The sequence below is a fragment of the Leopardus geoffroyi genome, chromosome B2 (genome assembly GCF_018350155.1).
Source record: "Leopardus geoffroyi isolate Oge1 chromosome B2, O.geoffroyi_Oge1_pat1.0, whole genome shotgun sequence".
Classification (NCBI taxonomy): domain Eukaryota; kingdom Metazoa; phylum Chordata; class Mammalia; order Carnivora; family Felidae; genus Leopardus; species Leopardus geoffroyi.
Window position 1 is genome coordinate 96661470 of NC_059332.1, and position 19883 is coordinate 96681352.

The 19883-nt window shown below is 44.9% G+C and overlaps 2 protein-coding genes across 4 annotated transcripts in view; both read right to left on the reverse strand.

Annotated features, from left to right (window-relative positions):
* BEND3 (BEN domain containing 3) overlaps positions 1-1600 on the reverse strand; it is a 36009-nt gene extending 34409 nt beyond the window's left edge. For both annotated transcript variants that reach the window (XM_045499184.1, XM_045499183.1), the window contains exon 1: positions 1326-1600. The gene's annotated coding sequence lies outside the window, so the exon portion shown is untranslated. The remainder of the gene's footprint in view (positions 1-1325) is intronic.
* A 2821-nt stretch (positions 1601-4421) lies between these two features.
* PDSS2 (decaprenyl diphosphate synthase subunit 2) overlaps positions 4422-19883 on the reverse strand; it is a 293765-nt gene continuing 278303 nt past the window's right edge. For both annotated transcript variants that reach the window (XR_006717454.1, XR_006717453.1), the window contains 2 exons: positions 10423-10645; positions 4422-6689 (listed from right to left, as the gene is read on the reverse strand). The gene's annotated coding sequence lies outside the window, so the exon portion shown is untranslated. The remainder of the gene's footprint in view (positions 6690-10422; positions 10646-19883) is intronic.

A 19883-nucleotide genomic window follows, 5' to 3' on the forward strand; every position in this document is an offset into this window, starting at 1 on the left:
AGAGAAGCTGCCAGAGTTCTGTACGGTGATACGAAACCATTAACTAGGGACGGATGATGAAACAAAACAAACAAAAACTGAGGGGATTGGGAGTGCAGATAACAAAAGATCTCCTCCATCCCTCTCTCATAGACCGAACAAGCCAGAGAGCTCACTTCCTTGCCTCAGTTTCCTGCAGCCGCAGCTTTCAGGCACGGTAAACATTCAAAAGTCACTTTAAGAAAGTGAAGTTGAACACTACCAACTCTGAAGCGCTTAGCCCTATTCCGTGCACCCTAGGCTGGTTAGCCTTCGCGTGTAAAATTCTTCCAGACGTGCCACCTGAGCAATCAAACTCTTACACCCCTGTAAAAACACCTTGTAAAAAACGGTATGTCGCGGCACACAAGGCCATCACAAGCACTGCAGCACAGCTCACCGATAGGGGAGGGCAAAGTCTGCGTGGGAAATCACGTTTACAATAAAAAGGGAAAGGGGGCGGGCGATCACGAGGAGCAACGAGCGCCCTGGGCTCCAGGTCCGCGGCTGACCGGGAAGGCCTCGCGCCAGCCCGGGTGCACACCCAGGGCGCCGGGCCCGCCTCCAGCTCCCGGGCAGCGGGAACCGCGAACCGCGCCGTGGACGGCCGGGGAGGGAGCGCCGCGCCCCCTGGCGGCGGGGCCCGTCCCCGTCCGCTCCCGGCCGCCGCCGTCGCCGCCGCCGCCGCCGGCCTGCCTGCCTGCCTTGCTCCATTTGCAGACTCCGGAGGCAGCGTCCCTCCGAACGGCGGCTCCTCCGGCCTCCAGCTCCCCGCTCCGCATCACCCTCCAGTCCCCGCCCCCTGCTCCTGCTCTGACACCCCCTTCTACACGCCAAGCCGTGCCCCGCCGAAGCCCGGCCGAGCGCGAGCGCCGAGCCCACCGCGGGCTCCGCCGAGCCTTCCGGCGGCCCCGGCCGCTCCATCCCGGCGCCAGGCGGGGGTGCGGGGCCCGCGCACGGCGCGAGTGGGGCGGGCGGCGCGGACCGTTCCACTCCGCGTCCCCCCGCCGCCCCCGGGCGGCGCGCGTGCTCCCCGGAACGCCATGGAGCCGCCGCGTTCCGAGCGGGCACAAAGGGGCGCGCGGCACAATGGGCGCGGCGAGCCCGTGGGCGCCGGGCGCCCGCTCCGGCGACTCGGCCCTGCGCGGGGGTGGGCGCTCCTCCCGGCGGGCGCGCTCGGGGCAGCCCCCCTTCGCGTCCCCTCCCCTGCTCCCGCCCCCACCCCGGCATGGATGTTGCAGCCACTCGCCCGTCCGTCTGCCCCGGAGCCGCCACCGCGCGGCCGGCTTGATCCGCCCCGCACTTACCTGGGACGCGAGTTCTGTACTTTGCAGAGCGGGCCCGCGCCGAGTTTGGGCGCCACGTGGGGGGGTGGGGGAGCGCGGGGCCGGAGAGCGGGGGCCGCGCGCGGAGGGCCTGGCCGGGGCGGCCCGGGGAGTTGCTGGGGGCGGCGGGAGGGCGCCGTGTATTTTCCCCTCTCTTTGTGTGTGTCCGTGCGCTGCGCTCTCGCGTGACGTGACGGGACTCCGTGTGTCATTTCCGCACAAGGACACAGGAGCCCCCGCTGCAGTGGAACCACAACCCCTCCGCCCCCACCCCTGGCCCGCCCCTCCCCCTCAGCGGGGCACACGCGGGACCGGCGGCGGCGCTCGGGCGTGAACGGCCGCGGCGGGGAGCTGGGGCGCGCACTCCGGGGACCCGGGCGGCCCTGCGCGCTCGTCCAGCGCCGCGCCGCTCCACGTGGGCCCGCGCCGGCGGCCCGCGGTGGGGGCGGCGGCGGCTGAGAAACCCACGGCGCGCCCGGGCAGCGCTGCCTAACAATGTCCCCTGCACACCGTGTGTTCTCCCCCTGCGAGTCATTGCTCTAAAACGTGGTTGCTCAAACCCGAGGAGTTTGACCTGAAAAGCCTCTTTTTCGACTTTTTTTTTTTTTTTTTTTTTTCTCTGCGGGACGGCGACTCTGCGGGTCGTCTCCTCCCTTGGCGCCCGCGTCTCTCCCGAGTTTTTGGCATCCTGATCGTGGCCCTGGCCCCCTGGGCGGGTGTTCCCGCGCCGCAATCCGCACAAAGACCTCGGGGCGCCGGGACCCGGGTGGCCCCCGAGGCCCCGCGGAGCCGGCATGGAGTCAGGCGGGGCGCGGGAGAGCGACTCGGGCGCTGGGAAACGCTGGCTCTGGCCACTCCCCCAGCAGGGTGGCCGCCCTCTGTTGTAAGCCTGTGCTGAAAATCTGCCTTCTACTTGTAACCCGAAGTTTTGAGGTTTGAGGCTACGGAGCGAGAGATTTCAGAAGTGCGCGCGCTCGCAGACCCACAAGCCACGGGATATCTGCGCCGGGCGCTTAAAATAGAAAAACACGAGTCACCAATTCAATAAGGGCGGATTCTTTCTCCTCCTGACTCCCGGACTGTAGATTCCAAGTTGATTAAAACGAAGCCTACCCCTCGAGTATTTCCTTAAGTCTTAGCGACTTGAAGGGGTGTGGCGTGAGGGTCAGGGAAGCCCAATCCAACAGTTAAACCACGATTATATTTTAGGCAAACGATGAGAATGTAGTTTTTTGGTTTTTTTTTTTAATCCTTTAATTTGCCGGTCGGAGTAAATATAAAAAGAAAAATGCAAATGATCCCATCTGCTGCTCACAGCTGACTGGCTGCAAGAGAGGACCATGTGGCCCAGCCCTGCGCGGTCAGTGAATAGGTAGAATAGATTTTAAAAGAAGGCATATGCTGGCTCCTTGCTGGCCAGTCGCCGGGAGGGTTTGAATTAACGTATAGTTTTGGATTACCGTATCCTCCTCCGGACCACTCCAGTTGGGAATTTAGTAATTATGGGAGTTCCTTCCCTTCGGATTTGAAATCTAAAGGCACAGGGTTATCCAAGACCTTTGAGGAACTACGTGGAACATTCTGGAGCTGTATTTGGATAGCCCATTTTGAGAAGTCAGTACTAATTGCTATGCAAAATTAGCAAGCCTCCGGGAGAACGGAGCCCTGCATCCAGGGGGTGCTTTTATAAAAGAATCCATACGTGCTCAGTGTCATTCAAAACAGGATGATGAAAAGAATGGGGCCGAGATAGCAGCCCTTCAAATTCAAAAGACTTGAGACGCCCTATCTACATTTAAAATAGGGCGGAGGGAGGAAGGGAGGAGGACCGCTTGGGGCAGAATGGTTAATTTATACATTCCCAGAAGACCGAATAGAGGCACCTCGATTTCTGCCGGGAACTTGACTTTTACACTCACACATTAAATAACACGTATGATACAGTGCATCGCTTGACTCACTTAAGAGATACAGCAGTTTTGGTTTCACCTTCAATTTAATGTGACAGTTATAATTAGAATTTAAAGAGTATAAATTGCATTTCATTAGTTCAGTTTTCTAGGATTTCCCAGTAGAAGAGTTAGGAAGAGTTAAGAGTAGCATTTAAGCTCACTTTGCATTTTTAAACCACTTTACAGAAGTGGTTTAAAAACGTAAAATGACCTTGTTATATTTTTACAAAGGGGACTAGATGAAATATGTTTTGTGAAAATCTATATCCTAGCCAGCCCTTCACAGTAACAATTCAGGTATTTAAAGAGAAATTCAATAAAACCATAGAAATGAAATAATAGAAACCAACATTTTTGGTTATATTTGAAACCAGAGATTTTGTCAAATATAATTTTATTAATAAATAGCATCTAAGGCAAGCAGCATGCTTACCTGAGCTTTTTAAAACATCTCTTAGGGAAGGACAAAGTGACCTTGAGTATTATTGTAAGTCATGCATCTTAATTTGCATAACTGGATCAATCTATTTAACAAAGTAAGCTGTTCATTCCAAATTATTAACAGAAATGGAAATCATTGCTATCCAGGAAATTACCTACCTTCAAATGGTTTTATAGGTTCTTTTTGTTTTGTTTAATAAGGAGTAAGGGAAAATAGTACATAAAGGTGAAAACAGCCACTGCATTGGAATAGTTGTATCTCAAATGTCCTTTGGAGCCTTTAAAAAATAATAGGTCTGGGGAAAAAAATGATGTCTGAAAGTGCTGCTGGATAAAAGTAATGCCTTCTGGGAAAAAAATGTGAATAAACATGGAGTAAGATGGGTAGAGGAATGAGGATAAATAATACAATACCTGCCTAACACAACCCTAAGAAATCAGTGGGAGACTGTTCATGGTTCATAGGGATGTGTATAAAGACCTGGGGAGGGGGGAACCCTGAGTTTTAGCTTTCTGCTTGATTGGAAATTTCTTAATTAGAAATGCATTTCTCAAGATTTCAAATTAAAGCTGTTGCAATTGATCTAATGAACTCATTTTCAATTTTACCTGAGTAAAATGCAGCAGGGGGGAATTGACTAGTTAGCCATATAAAGGATTCACATAAAGCACTAACTGTAAAAACTCAAATGGAAAATTGCACAGCATTTAATGAAGAATGGGATATATATACAATGTAAATATATATAATTAAGAGTGGCAGACAGACAGGCATTAGGTTTCAGATATCTTTGAACTGTTATTCTAAAGGTTTTTATCATTGCTAAAATATATTTATAGTTGCCAAGACAATATTTAGTAGGGCTTTTTTTTTCCCCTCAGTAGTTAAGTCTTAAAACAACGCAACAGATTTCACTGTTACTTGTGAGACATTTCCACTTTATTTCTTGCCTGCTGGATGTATAATTTTGCCAATTCTTCAACTTCAAACAGAAGTAGCTGACAGATCCAGATTCCGTGAATACTGACAACAAAAAAGAAGGAAAAAAAGAAAGGAAGCAGGAACATGTATTAACTTTATTAAATAGAACTTATGAAAAGACACACCTTGAAAAATAACTTGCAAAACTGGCTTTTGTTTGGGAAATTAAGCCTGGGGAGTTAAGTCTAACCCCTTGTATTCTGGGGGCAGGGTGGGGAGGGGAAGGGATGTTGGGGGAAGGGGGACTACTTTTAGTGGAATCCGGAACCAGTAAATGACCCAATGTGGAGGTAAAAAATAAGTTTTGAATGAAAAAGCTGCAGAGAATTTGTGCTGGGTAGTTCTCCTTCGGTGTTGAAGAACTATTTAATAATTTATAGCGGCTTGAGATTTTAAGGACCCAACACAGCCATTAGTATCTGATTTTAGTTGAATATCTGGCTTGCACAATAGGATTCTGCGAGAAGAAATGTTAGGGAGAGTGAAAATTGCTGCAATCCCACTCTCGGTTTCAAGCCCTTGAGAAAACGAATGCCAATCCGAACTCTAGCTCATTCTCAGCCCAGAGTGCTGGCTGGAGGCGTTGCAGCCACCAGGGCCCCCGCGCCCAGAGGGCTGCCCAAGGGCCTGCAGTCAAGAGTCCCCACACTGATCATACAGATGCAGCAACAGGCAGGAAGCAAGGAACTAGGCGAGGCTGGTTTCCCAGCCAATCAGAACCCATTAAAAAAAGAAGAAAAAGGAGACATACTACTCTAGTAACCAGCCAAGTTTTAAGAAATTATTTTATGCTGTGGGTCAAAAGATTCTTTAAATGAAATGGTATACACACACGCTTTTTTTTTTTTTTTTGTCTTATTTGACCTAAAATATTTTCTGTACAATGAAACACCTCATAGAAATGAACTCGAGATCCAGTGATTCCACTTTCCCTGGGGAAACACTCAACCAAAGCTACATTTACAAGGATGTTCATTGCAGGATCATTCATGTTAGCAAGAAAATGGGAGAGAATTTGAAAAGTTGCTAAATGAATGACACATGCTATGGCATACTCTGTAGGCTTTAGAAAGAGGAAAAGTACTCTTTCTTATGGGTACAGAAGAATGTCTTTGCCATATTTATTGAGTAGAAGAAAATTAGAGATCTATTTGAAAGAGGACTTCGGCTGCCTCCATTTTGACCGGAGACTTTCCGGCTGGGTTCTTCCCAGTTTGTCTCCGGCTCAGGTAGCAGACCCTGAGGGCAAAGCATCCCGGGATGAGAACTGAAATTATCGCCTGAAGCAATAAGGGCTGCCCTGAGCCTACAAGACCCCACCCGTGATTGCTCCAGGACAATGATCGATTTGACCTTCACTTCCTGCCTACAGTACCCGCACACCTTTGCCCCACATTTTCCTTCTGAAAACCTGGAAGTATTTTCAGCACGTTGGAGACGGTCTTTGGGATGCAGTCCGCTGTCTTCCCGGCGTTGGCCTCACAGAAATAAATTCCTCTTGTTTCACCACTGCTAGTTTCTCTGCCTTTGAATTTTGTCAGCAGCGGGTGGCCGGACCTGGTCTGTTTGGGACCCCCTGGAGCCAGGTGCTCTTGTATCCCTACTACATAACATAACGTAATCCAATTTTTGTGAGAAAAAGAAAAACACGTACATATATTTCAGCGTAAATAGGGAAGTCCTGGAAGACACAGGGGTAACAGTGGTTTCCCCTGAGGTACAGGATGGTAGGGAGGAGAGGGATGTTTACTTTTTCACATGATACCTTTGTGCCATGTTGGATTTTATTTTTTTCCCCGTTATCGAGCATCTATTGCTTTTGTAGCTCTTTCTCCCTCCCACAGACTAAAACCTGAGTCGTCACCATGGCCTACAGAGCAAAAGTCACCCTGGAGTATCTGTGAGTCCTGCAGAGCTGGTGTGAAAGTCTGGATTTACTCCTGTCACCGGGCTCCCCTTCGTCCACGTGTTCTTATGAAAAAAGAGATCATAATAATAATGCTCCAAAAGTAAATATGGCATTTGGCTATAGAACCCATGGCTCTGTTTCCCTAAGCCTCTGAATTGTCAACCCAGTATTTTAGAGAAGTAACTGAATACATCTAAGGATTTCCCTTGAATCATGGCACATTAAGGTCTGAGAAATAACCAATGTTGACTGCTTGATTCTACCAATAGAGAAGCTGAGGCAGAAAGGAAAGGTGGCTTGCCCAAGGTCCACTGGCCTCTGGAACTACAGTTTCGGGTTCCTCTTTGTTATTCCTACCAAAAGCCAAACAGATTTTTAAAAAGTCAGAGAGGTCAGGGGCGCCTGGGTGGCTCAGTCAGTTAAGCATTCGACTTCAGCTCAGGTCAGGATCTTACAGCTCTTGAGTTCGAGCCCCATGTCAGGCCTGGAGCCTGCTTCTGATTGTGTCTCCCTCTCTCTCTCTGCTCCTCCCCCTCTCACACTCTCTCTCTCTCTCTCTTTCTCTATCCCTAAAAAATAAACATTAAAAAAAATTTTTTTTTAAGTCAGAGGTCACCAAAGAGTGAAATATACAAGGTTTGTGTTTCACCAACTGCATTTATTCAGAGCAGCAGCCCCTGCCTCCAGCCTCAACTTTCAGTCTTACGCAGAGTAGATCTCCTAGAGAGGCCTTCTGGATTCTAAGTCTGGGCTAAAGGCCCCTGCTCTGTACTGACTTCCACGGCACCTTTTCTTTCTCTGTCACAGAGGCTGTTAGGAACTCAACCCTAACTGCTCCCCCCCACCCCAAATCCATGTGTTGAAGTCCTAACCCCCCGTGTACCCCAGAAAGTGACTGTATTTAGAGATAGAATCTCTAAAGAGGTGATTAATGTTAAACGAGGTGGGCCTCGGTCCATTGACTGCTGTTCTTAAAAGAAGAGGGAGAGTCAGCGATGCACAGAGAAAAGGCTGTATGGGGACACAAAGAGAAGGTGGCAATCTGCAAGCCAAGGGAAGGGGCCTTAGGACAAACCAATGCTGCTGCACCCTGATCTGGACTGCTGGCATCCAGAATTGGGAAAGATAAATGTCTGTGGTTTAAGCTCCCATGTCTATGATGTCTTGTTAGGGCAGCCTGCGCTGACTAACACACAGAACTTGCTCACGGGAAACTGGAATTACCTTTCCATAAACTCCTGGAGGGCAAGACCATGTTCAATTCAAACACTGTCTCCAAATACCTGGCTCTGTGCCTGAGACACAGTCGATGCTCAACAAATGTTTGCTGAGATCGAGTCAAACCTTAGAGGCAAAATGGGTCCTAGTCTACATGAATGGTGCCTCCTGGAACTGTCCCTGTACCACCCATGCTGGTTGTTATAAAGGAAGAGCCCAGAGGCAAGCAGCTAATTCGTGGTAGAATCTGGGCCACAAGCCAGAACCCCACCCCCATGCCCACACCCCCTATCTGCTCCATCCACCCACCACCCCAATTCTGGAATAATACCACAGCCATAAAGTGCCTTCCATTGTTGTCTTAGTCAGCTCAGGCCACCATAACAAAATACCAGACACTAGGGGGCTTAAAAAACAGAAATCTGCTTTCTCACAGTTTTGGAGATTGGAAGTCTGAGATCGGGACACCAGCATGGTTGGTTCTGGTGACAGCGGTCTTCCTGATTTGCAGGCAGCCACCTCCCTGCTGTGTCCTCACAAGGCGGATAGAAAAGGAGCAAACCTCCTAGGGATCTCTTCTTATGAGGGCACTGATCCCATCCTGAGGGCCCCACCCTTATGACCTCATCTAACCCTCATTACCTCCCAAAGGCCCCATCTCCAAATACTGTTACACTTGGGATTAGGGCTCAACCTCAACGTATGGATTTGTGAGGGACATAAACATGTAGCCCATAACAAGAGTGTTTTCACATTTTGTCACCCTGTTTACCTTTGATCACAGATCTGAGATGGGACAGGTATATCACCTCCTCATACCAATCCATCCCATTTTTAAATAGACGAAAAAAGATAAAGTCCAGAGAGACCGCATGGTTTGTAACTCATTCTTTCATTTAACAGAGAGTTCTTGCAGGCCTACTATGTGCCAGGCACTGTGCCAGGCTCCAGATGCATAACTAGCAATTGGCATGACCTGCATTATATGCTAAATACTAGTTTTTCTGCTGTTGCCCGGTTAAGTCTAGTTATTTCGCAGTTCAGTGTTCAAAACAAAAACAATGCTGACCAGAATAGAATTTCATCTTTTTCTTTCAGAAAATTCCAGTCCACGCTAAGACACATAGGAGTGTGGAAGCACTCCTTTCCTGCTCAGGCTGGGCATTTCTGCCTCCTCTTTTGAGGCTTTTATAGTCCCCTTCCCAAAGCCTGTTCTTCCTTCAAAACCTCCTCTGTTGTGTTTTCACCACCTCCTTCGCCACCAGAGGTAGTAACACCCAGGTCTATGCTCCCACTTAAACCTCTTTGGCAGACAGACCTTATCTCAGCCTAACTGGTATTGCTTTTACTTTTTTAAGTTTATTTATTTATTTTGAGAGATAGAGAGCACACAAGTGGGGAGGGGGGCAGAGAGAGTGGGGGGGAGAGAATCCCAAGCAGGCTCTACACCAGCAGTGCAGAGCCCAGTGCGGGGCTCGAACTCACGAACCACGAGATTGTGACCTGAGCAGAAGTTGGACGCCTAACCGACTGAGCCATCCAGGCGCCCCCTAACTGGTATTACTTGACTGTACTGTTATTCGTGTCTTCCATGATACTCTCGTACTGGACTCCGTGACGTTTCAGAATGTGTGTCATACCTCCTGTTACCTTCTGCAAAAAGTATCTCAAGTGGCTCTTCCCCGCTGTGACTCTGACACAGGCACTGGACATTCCAGCTGACTGGACTAGGGGCTGAGGCTCCAAAAGTGGGCTCAAGGCTGCATGTGGACAATGCCAAGCCTTCCTGGCTTGATCCCAGATCTGCTCAGTAGAAGGTCTCTGAAGCAGATGATGACAAAGCCACACAACTGAATCTTCTCTTTTAAAAAGTATCCAGGTTTACAGGGTGCCTGGGTAGCTCAGTCAGTTAGGTGTCTGACTTTGGCTCAGGTCATGATCTCACGGCTCGTGGGTTCGAGCCCACCTTGGGCTCTGTGCTGACAGCTCAGAGCCTGGAGCCTGCTTCAGGTTCTGTCTCCTTCTCTCTCTGCCTCACACACACACACACTCTCTCTCTCTCTCTCTTAAAAATAAACATTAAAAAACAAATAAAATAAATAAAAAATATACAGGTTTGGGTGGTGTTTTTCTTTCCTATGGCTGCTGTAACAAAGTGGGTGGCTTAGAACATCAGATATGTATTATCCCACAATTCTGGAATCAAGAAGTCCAAAATCAAGGTGTCAGCCAGGTTGGTTCTTTCTGAGGGTTATGAGCAAACATCTGTTCCAGGCCTTTCTCCCAGTTTCTGACAGCCTTAGGTTTTCCTTGGCTTGTAGATGGCATTCTCCCTATGTCTTCATATTGTCTTCCCTCTGTATGTGTCTCCCTCTGTGTCCAAAGTTCTCCTTTCTATAAGGACACCAGTCATATTGGATTAGAGTCATTCTAATGGCCTCACCTCAACTTGATCATCTGCAAAGACCCTACTTCCAAGTATGGTCACATTCGCAGATATCGAAGGTAAGGATTTCAATATCTTTTGCGGGGTACTGTTCAACTCATAAAAGGTGGGGAAAAGAGTAGCATGCTTACCTGGTCTCAGTCCCAGCATCCCAGAAGTACTGGGTCCCAGAGTGAATGTTCTGCTGACAAGGTGGCTTCCTCTGCTACAGCCAAGCATTCTTGCAAAACCTCTGTCACTGTAGGAACGTGCCTTCTCTTTTACTTCTAAAAAATGCGCCTAATTTAATTTTGCTGTTCCTTGGAGACTTGGCCATTGCATTCATATTTCCATCCCTCCGGTCCGATTATTGCCCTGCAAATAGCAAGTGGTAAAAAATGCTGTTGCACTTGCTGGATGTAGAGTGCAGAGCTTATAAAGTCAGACAGACCTGGATTTGAATCCAGACTCCAACACGTTCTAAGTGTGAGATTTTGGAAGCTTGCTTACGATTTTAGCTTCCGTTTCCTTATTCACGGCACGGGGCAACCCCACCGTACAGGGTGGTTATAAACAAGGTGGTTACGTGTAGCCCTGAAGTTACCTCAATCAAAGACAGCGGTTATTTTTATTGGTCATAAATGAGGTAAGTGAACTGTTGAGGTAACTAGCCCAGGCACATAACAGTTGGGGTTTTGAAAAACACATTTCGAGTTTAGCAGCAAAAACACAGAGGTTCGCGTGACCAGCCTGAATGCTGTCTGGAAGACACTATAGAACCCCATTTCAAGTCCAAACTCCACACAGAAAGGGAAAGAGATACCACCATATAATTTTAAAAACATGTGATGGTCCCCAAACCACAATTCTGATGCTCATTCTCCTTGTCCCATCCACAAGGAAAAGAACAAGGCGTCCTGCTATCTCCAAGCCAGCTTCTGGCAGCCTCTATCACGTGTGCACCCTGGTGCCACCAGAGCCCTGAGCTAAATAACCAAGCCCGTGAGGTAATAAAGGTATTGTGTGCAAATCTCAGCCCATACATTTGTGTGTTTGAAATAGCTATGTTTATAATTTACTTTCTATTTTAAGCCCCATCCTTTTGGAGTCATCCCCACCCTCAGCCGGCATCTAAGGACCTCTGCCCTCCAGGCATTTGCCCACTTCAGTTCTTGCCAAGCCATCCATCATTCTGCTCACCATGCCCTGCAGGCAGTGGCTCTGTCATGTCCAACCAGGGACATGGTCATCTCTCTGCAAGGCTGCCTAGAACAGGGATACGTGATGCAAATGCCTACAGGAAGCAGCAAGGGGAGTTCATGAGTGAAGCCGGTGAACTGCCTATTGAACACAGAAGCACATCTTCGCCTCTACCAAGAAGTGCACTAGCTCCCCTGTTTCTTTCAACGCCGTGAGCTCTCTTTATTCTATCTTTTGTTTCTCCATTTATGGAAAAAAATCTTGGGTAAAGAGGAACATCCTCTATTGTCTGGAACACAGCAGTGCAAAGCGTTATGATGAGCAACCCTTGGAGTAGGGATAAGGAAAGGACTGGTGGGGACTCTGACAACCTAGAGCGTTCATTCCTTATCTAAGGCAGGCAGCCATTTGATGCCATGAGAGACTGAATCCAGTGTAGCCAAATCTGCCAATTACTTATGAGAAACCTGAACCTGGAATCCTATGTGAAATGGCCCAGAGTGTTAATGTGAATGACTGAAATTCACGCGGCCAAAGTCAGATCTAGCCCTGACAGGCCTTTAGTTTGCGGCCATGGCCCACGTCCGCATCTTCTCAAGGGACAGGCCTGCCTCCCAGACAGCTTGCTGGAAAGCTCACGTGCCAGCCCTGCCCCTCCCCACCGCCCTGTTCAGGACCCTCCTGCTTCTGCTTAAGACATTTTGCCTATGGCTAGAATCTTCTCCTTGTTGGGGCTTAAGATTTTAGAAGCAAAAGCTGGAGGGTGATTTCAGCTTTCTGCTCCATCTCGTGCCTTCACCAAGACAATAAACCCAGACAGGAATTTCTGCTTGGAGGCAGGGAAGAGAAAGAGGGAAATACCAGGAGAATAAAAATATAGATTAATATCTCAAAAACATTATCTTGCCGAACAAATTTGATTTGAGGTTATCTACAAAGCAACTTCAGAATTTCTGTCCATGGATTCTAGGGAAGCACTAGGAAAATCTTTTAAGAAGGAAATCCCAATTCAGCCAATTAATCAGTTTCCATTTTTCACAGTAAAATATAAGTGTCTAACACGGTGTATTCTTAATAATATATTATAATGTAACATTTATTTTTATCAGTATAGTACCTTGTTTTCCTGATTCTTCCATGGGCAATTTCTGAATTCAATAATAAGGTGTTTGAAAAAATACATAATAGGGGCGCCTGGGTGGCTCAGTTGGTTAAGCGTCCCACTTCGGCCCAGGTCATGATCTCGCCATTCCCAAGTTCGAGCCCCACGTCAGACTCTGTGCTGACAGCTCGGAGCCTGGAGCTTGCTTTGGATTCTGTGCCTCTGTCTCTGCCCCTCCCCAGCTCATGCTCACACTCTATCTCTGTCAAAAATAAACAAATTAAAAAAAAAATTTAAATTATAAAAAAAAAAACCATAATACCTTGAAGGCTTATCCATTGAATTAATTTTTTTTTCAACATTTATTTATTTTTGAGAGACAGAATGCAAGCGGGGTAGGGACAGAGAGAGAGGGAGACACAGAATCCAAAACAGGCTCCAGGCCCTGAACTGTCAGCACAGACCCTGATGTGGTGCTCAAACTCACGAGCCATGAGACCATGGCCTGAGCTGAAGTGGGACGCTCAACTGACTGAGCCACCCAGGCGCCCTCCATTGAGTTAATAGTAAACACATGATTCTAGTTAGTACTGAGCCGTCATTGGCTTAAAGGACTAACATTATTACTGAGCCGTTACTGGTTTAAAAGACTAAAGCAATACAACCCTTGTTCTCTGGGAAGATGATAAATTTGGGAGCAGAAAGTTCAGACTCAAATCACCTTTGTTTCATCATTTTCTTCAGCGGTGGGAGAAGATGAGAGATGCTGGTCTCACGGTGATACTGATTTGAGTGGTCAGGAGTAGGGCAAGAATATTAGAAATACACCCGATGGAAATCCTTCACATAAACTACCTTATTACCCTCCTGACCTATATAATCAGCATGGAGCAAAGAAGAATAATTGCCCTTTGGAACTGGCATGTGTGAATTTAATGGAAAAGGTACCAGAGAAATCCAATAATCTACATTACCTGCTTCCCTCTGAATGTCTTATTAGAAATGAGAGAGGCTTGGGATGCCTGGGTGGCTCAGATGGTTGAGAGTCCAACTTTGGCTCAGGTCATGATCTTACAGTTCGTGGGTTTGAGCTCTGCATCAGGCTCTGTACTGACAGCACAGATCCTCAATCTCTCTCTCTCTCTCTCTCTGCCCTTCCCCCTTTTATACACTCTCTCTCAAAATAAATAAATGAACATTAAAAAAAAAGAAATTGGAGAAGTTTTGAGGTTACCTTTCTTCAATAAAATTCAAAACAGCTGGGGCACCTGGGTGGCTCAGTTGTTTAAATGTCCCAACTTCAGCTCAGGTCATGATCTCATGGTGTGTGAGTTTGAGCCCCACACTGGGCTCTGCATTAACAGTGCTGAGCATGCTTGGGATTCTCTCTCTTTTCCTCTGTGCCCCTCTCCCACTAGCGCTTTCTCTCTGTCTCACAATAAACTTAAAAAAAAATTCAAATCATTTTTTTAAAAGAAAAGTATTAGCATCAGTAGAAATAAGTGCCATAGGTGGCAGGGAGAAACTCATAAGTTTTGGGACAGATAGAGCACCTATGTTGTGATTCTCTAAGATTCAACCATTTGGTATTTCCTGAATCTCTTTCTGGAGATCCTGAAGTTTTCAAATGGTATCTCTAATAAAATATGTTACATCCAAGTTGACATCCAATGATTTAATAACACTAGGCACAAAAGGTACAGCTTCTGTAGCCATGTGAATTCTTTGTAAGATGCTTGCTGCAATCCCAGCTTTGAGTAAGTAAACTTTGTACTTGTGGAAACTGCATTTATTCAGCCTTGACATTAGGTAAGTAAGTAAATTATTTCATTGCCAAAGGGATCTCTAGTCTAGGCTGGAGTAAGTGAATGTGTTTTCCCCATGGCTATATTCCCAGAGAATTTTTGCAGGGACAGAATTTGGCTGATATCAATTGTAGAGAGAGGTGGGGGAGGCCATTTAGTACCTAAATTAGGGTTGCACACCCATGTGGTTGGCAGAAGAAGGTGAGAACTCTTTGGAAGATGGCCTGACTGGTTTTAATGTGACAAAAGCTTTCACAATTAAACAAATATTTATTGAACACCTACAACTGCAAAGCTTTGAGTCCTTTGGGAAATTAAAAAAATGGGTAAGTAGGAGTGCCTGGCTGGCTCAGTCGGGTGAACGTGCAACTCTTGATCTTGGGGTTGTGGGTTCAAGCCCCATGTTGGGTGTAGAGATTACTTAAAAATAAAATCTTAAAAAAAAAAAAATGGATACATAAAGTCCCTGTCCCCACAGAGATTTCAGTCTACCCAACAAATCAACTGTGAACCCTAAGAACTGTAATAGAAGGCAGAAGGCGGCAGCAGTGGGGAGGCCCAGAGGAGGCACGAGTGAAGAGCTGGTTCAGGAAGCTTCCGTGAAGGAAGGGGCTGTCCTGGGAGGCTACAGGAAGGCTGAGCAGGATTCTCACCCACAAAGGCTGGGTGAAGGGCATTCTGAGCAGACAAAACTGTGGACAGCAGCTGGGCAGGAAGCTGCAGGCCATATTTGGAAAACTATAAATAGCCCCTTTGAATGAAAAACAGAGAGCCCTGAAGTTAGAGGGCAGGCAGAAGTAAGAGGTAAGGTCAGAACAATAGGTAGTGGGCAGATTAAGGCCTTTGCTGGTGTGTGCCCCAAATCTTCCGAAGTTCTTGACACTCAGCTTGGTGCTTGACAATGTCATCAAAGACAAACGTGACCTCTTGACAACCACAAGCCAAGAGGAGCCCGATCTCAAACAGCTAGCTCTACTGCTCTGGGCAGTGTGGGTCTCTCGGACTGCCTATCTCTGACTCCATTTTAGCGACCCAGCTGTAACTCACAAGTGGAAGGATGCCAGAAGAGTGATGGGGACAGAAACAAATGTAACCAATAACCGGCTGCCACCCCTTTTACAGTCTTGCACCTCCACACAGATTCCGAGCAGCTCTCTTGGTGTGTTCAGGGAGCATACCTAAAATACTGGAGCAGGGCCATATATTTATGTAAGGAAGGAAAAGCTGTCCCCCAAACCAAGATATTTAACAAAGAAATAACCAAACTAAGAAGTTCTCAGCCTGTTGGGTAACAGATCATCCACAAAAGGCAACTGTAAATTTAAATTTTCATGACATTCATATAATAGGGTTAACATTCTCCAGATGAAAATTTCCCCCTTTTCATGTCTTCCTTTTTTTTTTCCTGTCCGAATTTCAGTTAGTCTCAACCTAATAAAGGCTTTTTATAGCCAACCAGAAACACTTGCAGTAATCAAAGGCTTAAAAAAAAAAAAAAAAAAAAATATATATATATATATATATATATATATATATATATATAGTGCTACTACATTGTAAGCATTCAGGGGATCCTTCATAAACACAGTAAAACCCCATGATGCACTCATCGAAAATATAATTTTAGATATAGTGCAGAATTGGCAACTGGCTCCCATTCCCTGCCTAGCCTTGGTTTGAGAACAGGACAGGAAGAAGAGTCACGGGTGGGGCTAAAGTTCTATGCTAGGGGTCTTGGAGTAGAGGCCAAAGTCATGAAGGTGAAGAAAAGGCATGTAAACTTGTTTTAGTAAAAGAGATGGGTGAAGAGTGAGTCTCTGGTCCTCACTATTCTAGGTAAATCTCTGAATCTGACCAACTAACGGGGACATTTCTGGAATTACTGATGCTGTCCTGCTGCTTCTGGACTCAGAATTGTCCCCAACAATATTTAAATTGGAGACAACCACCACCACCAGGTGGCACCAAATCACAGCTTTGTCTGGCCAAATTTAGATATGGCAGCTTGGACTCCCAGAATTCCTCACCTGCTGGCTCCACACTGGCCATTTTGCTGTTAACCTTACAAAAAAATTGATCCTACAATTTCACATTGCCAAATTCTTTGGATCTCACTTACCAATTACAGTAGGGTTTTACTGAATTAATTTATGATAACCAATAATTGAGGCAAGTATTCTCTTAGTAGACTGAAGACCAAAGGAGACTAAATTAGACATTGTGCTTATTGTTTTATACACATTAGCTAATTTAATCCCCTCAGCAACCTATTAGGTATATGTTGAATAATATGAAACTACCACTTTTATAGGTCAAAAATTGTCGACTATGGACATCTTCACATAGCTCAATCTGAAAGTTATTTTTAAACTATTCCTCGGGTGCTGAGTTCTATATATACCTCATAGCTTGAGCTTATTAACTAAATTATTCAAAATTTCAATGTTTATTTATGTCTGCTTGATCTATCAATTTCTGAAAGATGTGGTTAAAATCTTTTAACTATAACTTGATTTATCCATGGAAATTTTTCCTCCTGGAAAAAATTTTAAGTTGTTTCTTTGTATATTTTGAGGTTGTATTGTTAGGTGCATACATGTTTTTTATGATTATAGATTGTTGCTCTATTCCTTTAATCAGCATACACCATCTTTCTTTGTCCCTTATGTTTTTTTGCCCTATATTCTATATTGTCACATATTAAGAATCTTCCCCTTTTTTCTTTTAGTTTGTAATTTTTTCCACCTTCTACTTTCAAACTTTCTGTGTCTTTTAAGTTTCTCTTTTAGACAACTTATTAATGGGTCTTGCTTTTTAACCCAATCTGAGTCTGTTTTTTAATTGGTCAATTTAATTTTTTAAACTTTAATTCCACTTGTAGTTAACATGCAGTGTTTTGTCAATTTAATTAATGTGTATTTATTATAATTCATTCCAAAATAACACTTATTTCTACCCTTTTATTCTATATTTTTCATTTACTGCACATTTTATACTTCTTTTCCTCTTTCTCTATTTTTTTTTAAACCAAGGTGTAAATACCTCAATATTATCAACTTCAGGTGTACAACATAATGATTAGATATTTATGGCAGCACCTGGCTCAGTCAGTCAGCAGAGTATGCAATTCTTGCTCTCGGGGCCATTAGTTTGAGTCCCACATTGGAGGGAGAGATTACTTAAAAAAAAAGTGATTAGATATTTGTGTATACAGTTGATCCTTGAACAATGCTGGGGTTAGGAGCACTACCCACCATAATTGAAATTCCATGTATAACTTTTGACTCCCCCAAAACTTAACTATTAATAGCCTACTGTTGACTGGAAGTTGTACTGATAACATAAACAAATGATTAACACATATTTTATACATGTATTATATACTATATTTTTACAATAAGGTAACATAGAAAAAAGGAAAAATCATAATGAAAATACATTTGCAGTATTGTATTTATGGGAAAAAATCTGCATATAAGTGGAGCCACACAGTTCAAATCTGTGTTGTTCAAGGGTCAACTGTATTGTGAGATGATACCCACAATAAGTTTAGTTAACATCCATCACCACACATAGCTAGCTATCAAGTTTTTTTTTCTTGTGATGAGAACTTTTAAGATTTATTCTTTTAGCAATTTTCAAATATGTAATAGTTTTATTCACCATAGTTACCATGCTGTACATTATATCCCCATGACATTTTTGTTTTATAACTGGAGGTCTGTATCTTTTGACCCTCTTCATCCATCCTCCAAACCCCACCCCCACCAGCAGCCAGAAATCTAGTCTCTGTATCTAAGATCAGTTTTTGTTGTTGTTGTTGTTTAAGATTCCACACACAAGTGAGATCATATGGTATTTGTTTTTCCTCGTGGATTTTTATTTTTCTGGTTTAAACGTTGAGCATTTATGATCTGCCAGGAATCTCTCTTACTTCAAAGCCATGTTCTGTCTGTTGTACCACAGCAAGAATTAGCTATCAATGGAATCTTAAAAGTTGTCATCTACCCCACTGGATCCAAAACTGGTGTATGTGAGGATTACTTGGAAGCTTTTGAGAAATGTTATTCCTGGACCTCACCTTCAGAGATTCTGGCTCAGTACGTCTGGGTAAAGCCCTGACACTAACACGAGCCCCAGATTTTGATGCAGGTGGTTCACATACCACACTGTGGGAATACTGTTACTATCTAACCCCATAACCTTCCAAATGACAAGCTTTATGCTTGTCTTTGAACTTTAATTACTGCTTTTTAAAAATGATTGCTTATTTTGAGAGAGAGAGATAGAGAGAGACAGAGTGAGAGTAGGGGAGGGGCAGAGAGAGAGGGAGACACAGAATCCAGAGCAAGGCTCCAGGCTCTGACTGTCAGCACAGACAGTTGTTTCCTGTTTCCAGACATTATTTTCCTTTACTGAGCATTTATGAGTGTAGTGATAGAGCCCGATGTGAGGCTCGAACCCATGAGTGTGAGATCATGACCTAAGTCAAAGTCTGATGCTCAACCGACTGAGCCACCCAAGCGCCCCTTTAATTACTTTTTAAAGACACACCATAGGGAAAAAAAAAAACAAAGATACATGCCTGGGTGGGTTCTAATCATCTCCATCTAGACCCTTTTTACCTTATATTGTCTTATATGCCTAATAAGTCTCTAAATCTACTCTGTTCCTTTTTGCAAGTTTTAATATAAATTCCAGTTAACATACAGTGTAATGTTAGTTTCAGGGGTACAAGATAGTGATTCAGCACTTCCATACATCATCCGGTGCTCATCACAAGTGTGCTCCTTAATCCCCATTACCTATTTAACCATGACCCCAATTTCTTCCCCTCTGGTAACCATTAGTTTGTTCTCTTGTATAATAAAGAGTCTGTTTCTTAATTAGTCTTTTTTTTCCTTTGCTTGTTTGTTTCTTAAATTCCACGAGTAAAATCATATAGGGTTTGTCTTTCTTTGACTTATTTTGCTTAGCATAATACTCTCTAGCTGCATCTGTGTCACTGCAAATGGCAAGATTTCATTCCTTTTTATGGCTGAATAGTATTCCTGTGTGCGTGCGTGTGTGTGTACCACATCTTCTTTCAAAGATGGACACTTGGCTGTTTCTGTAATTTGGCTATTGTAGATAATGCTACTATAAACATAAGTGTGCGTGTATCCTTTTGAACTAGTATTTTGTATTCTTTGGGTAAATACCCAGTAGTGGGATTCCTGGATTGTAGGGTAGTTCTATTTTTAACTTTTTGAGGAATCTCCATACTCTTTTCCAGAGTGGCTGCACCACTTTGCATTCCCAACAACGTAAGAGGGTTCCCCTTTCTCCATATACTTGCCAATACCTGTTGTTTCCTGTGTTGATTTTAGCCATTCTGACAGGTGTGAGGTGTTATTTTATTGTAGTTTTGATTTGCATTTCCCTGATAAGTGATGTTGAACATCTTTTCAGGTGTCAGTTGGCCGTCTGTATGTTTTCTTTGTCCAGAACTACTTTCATAATCTAT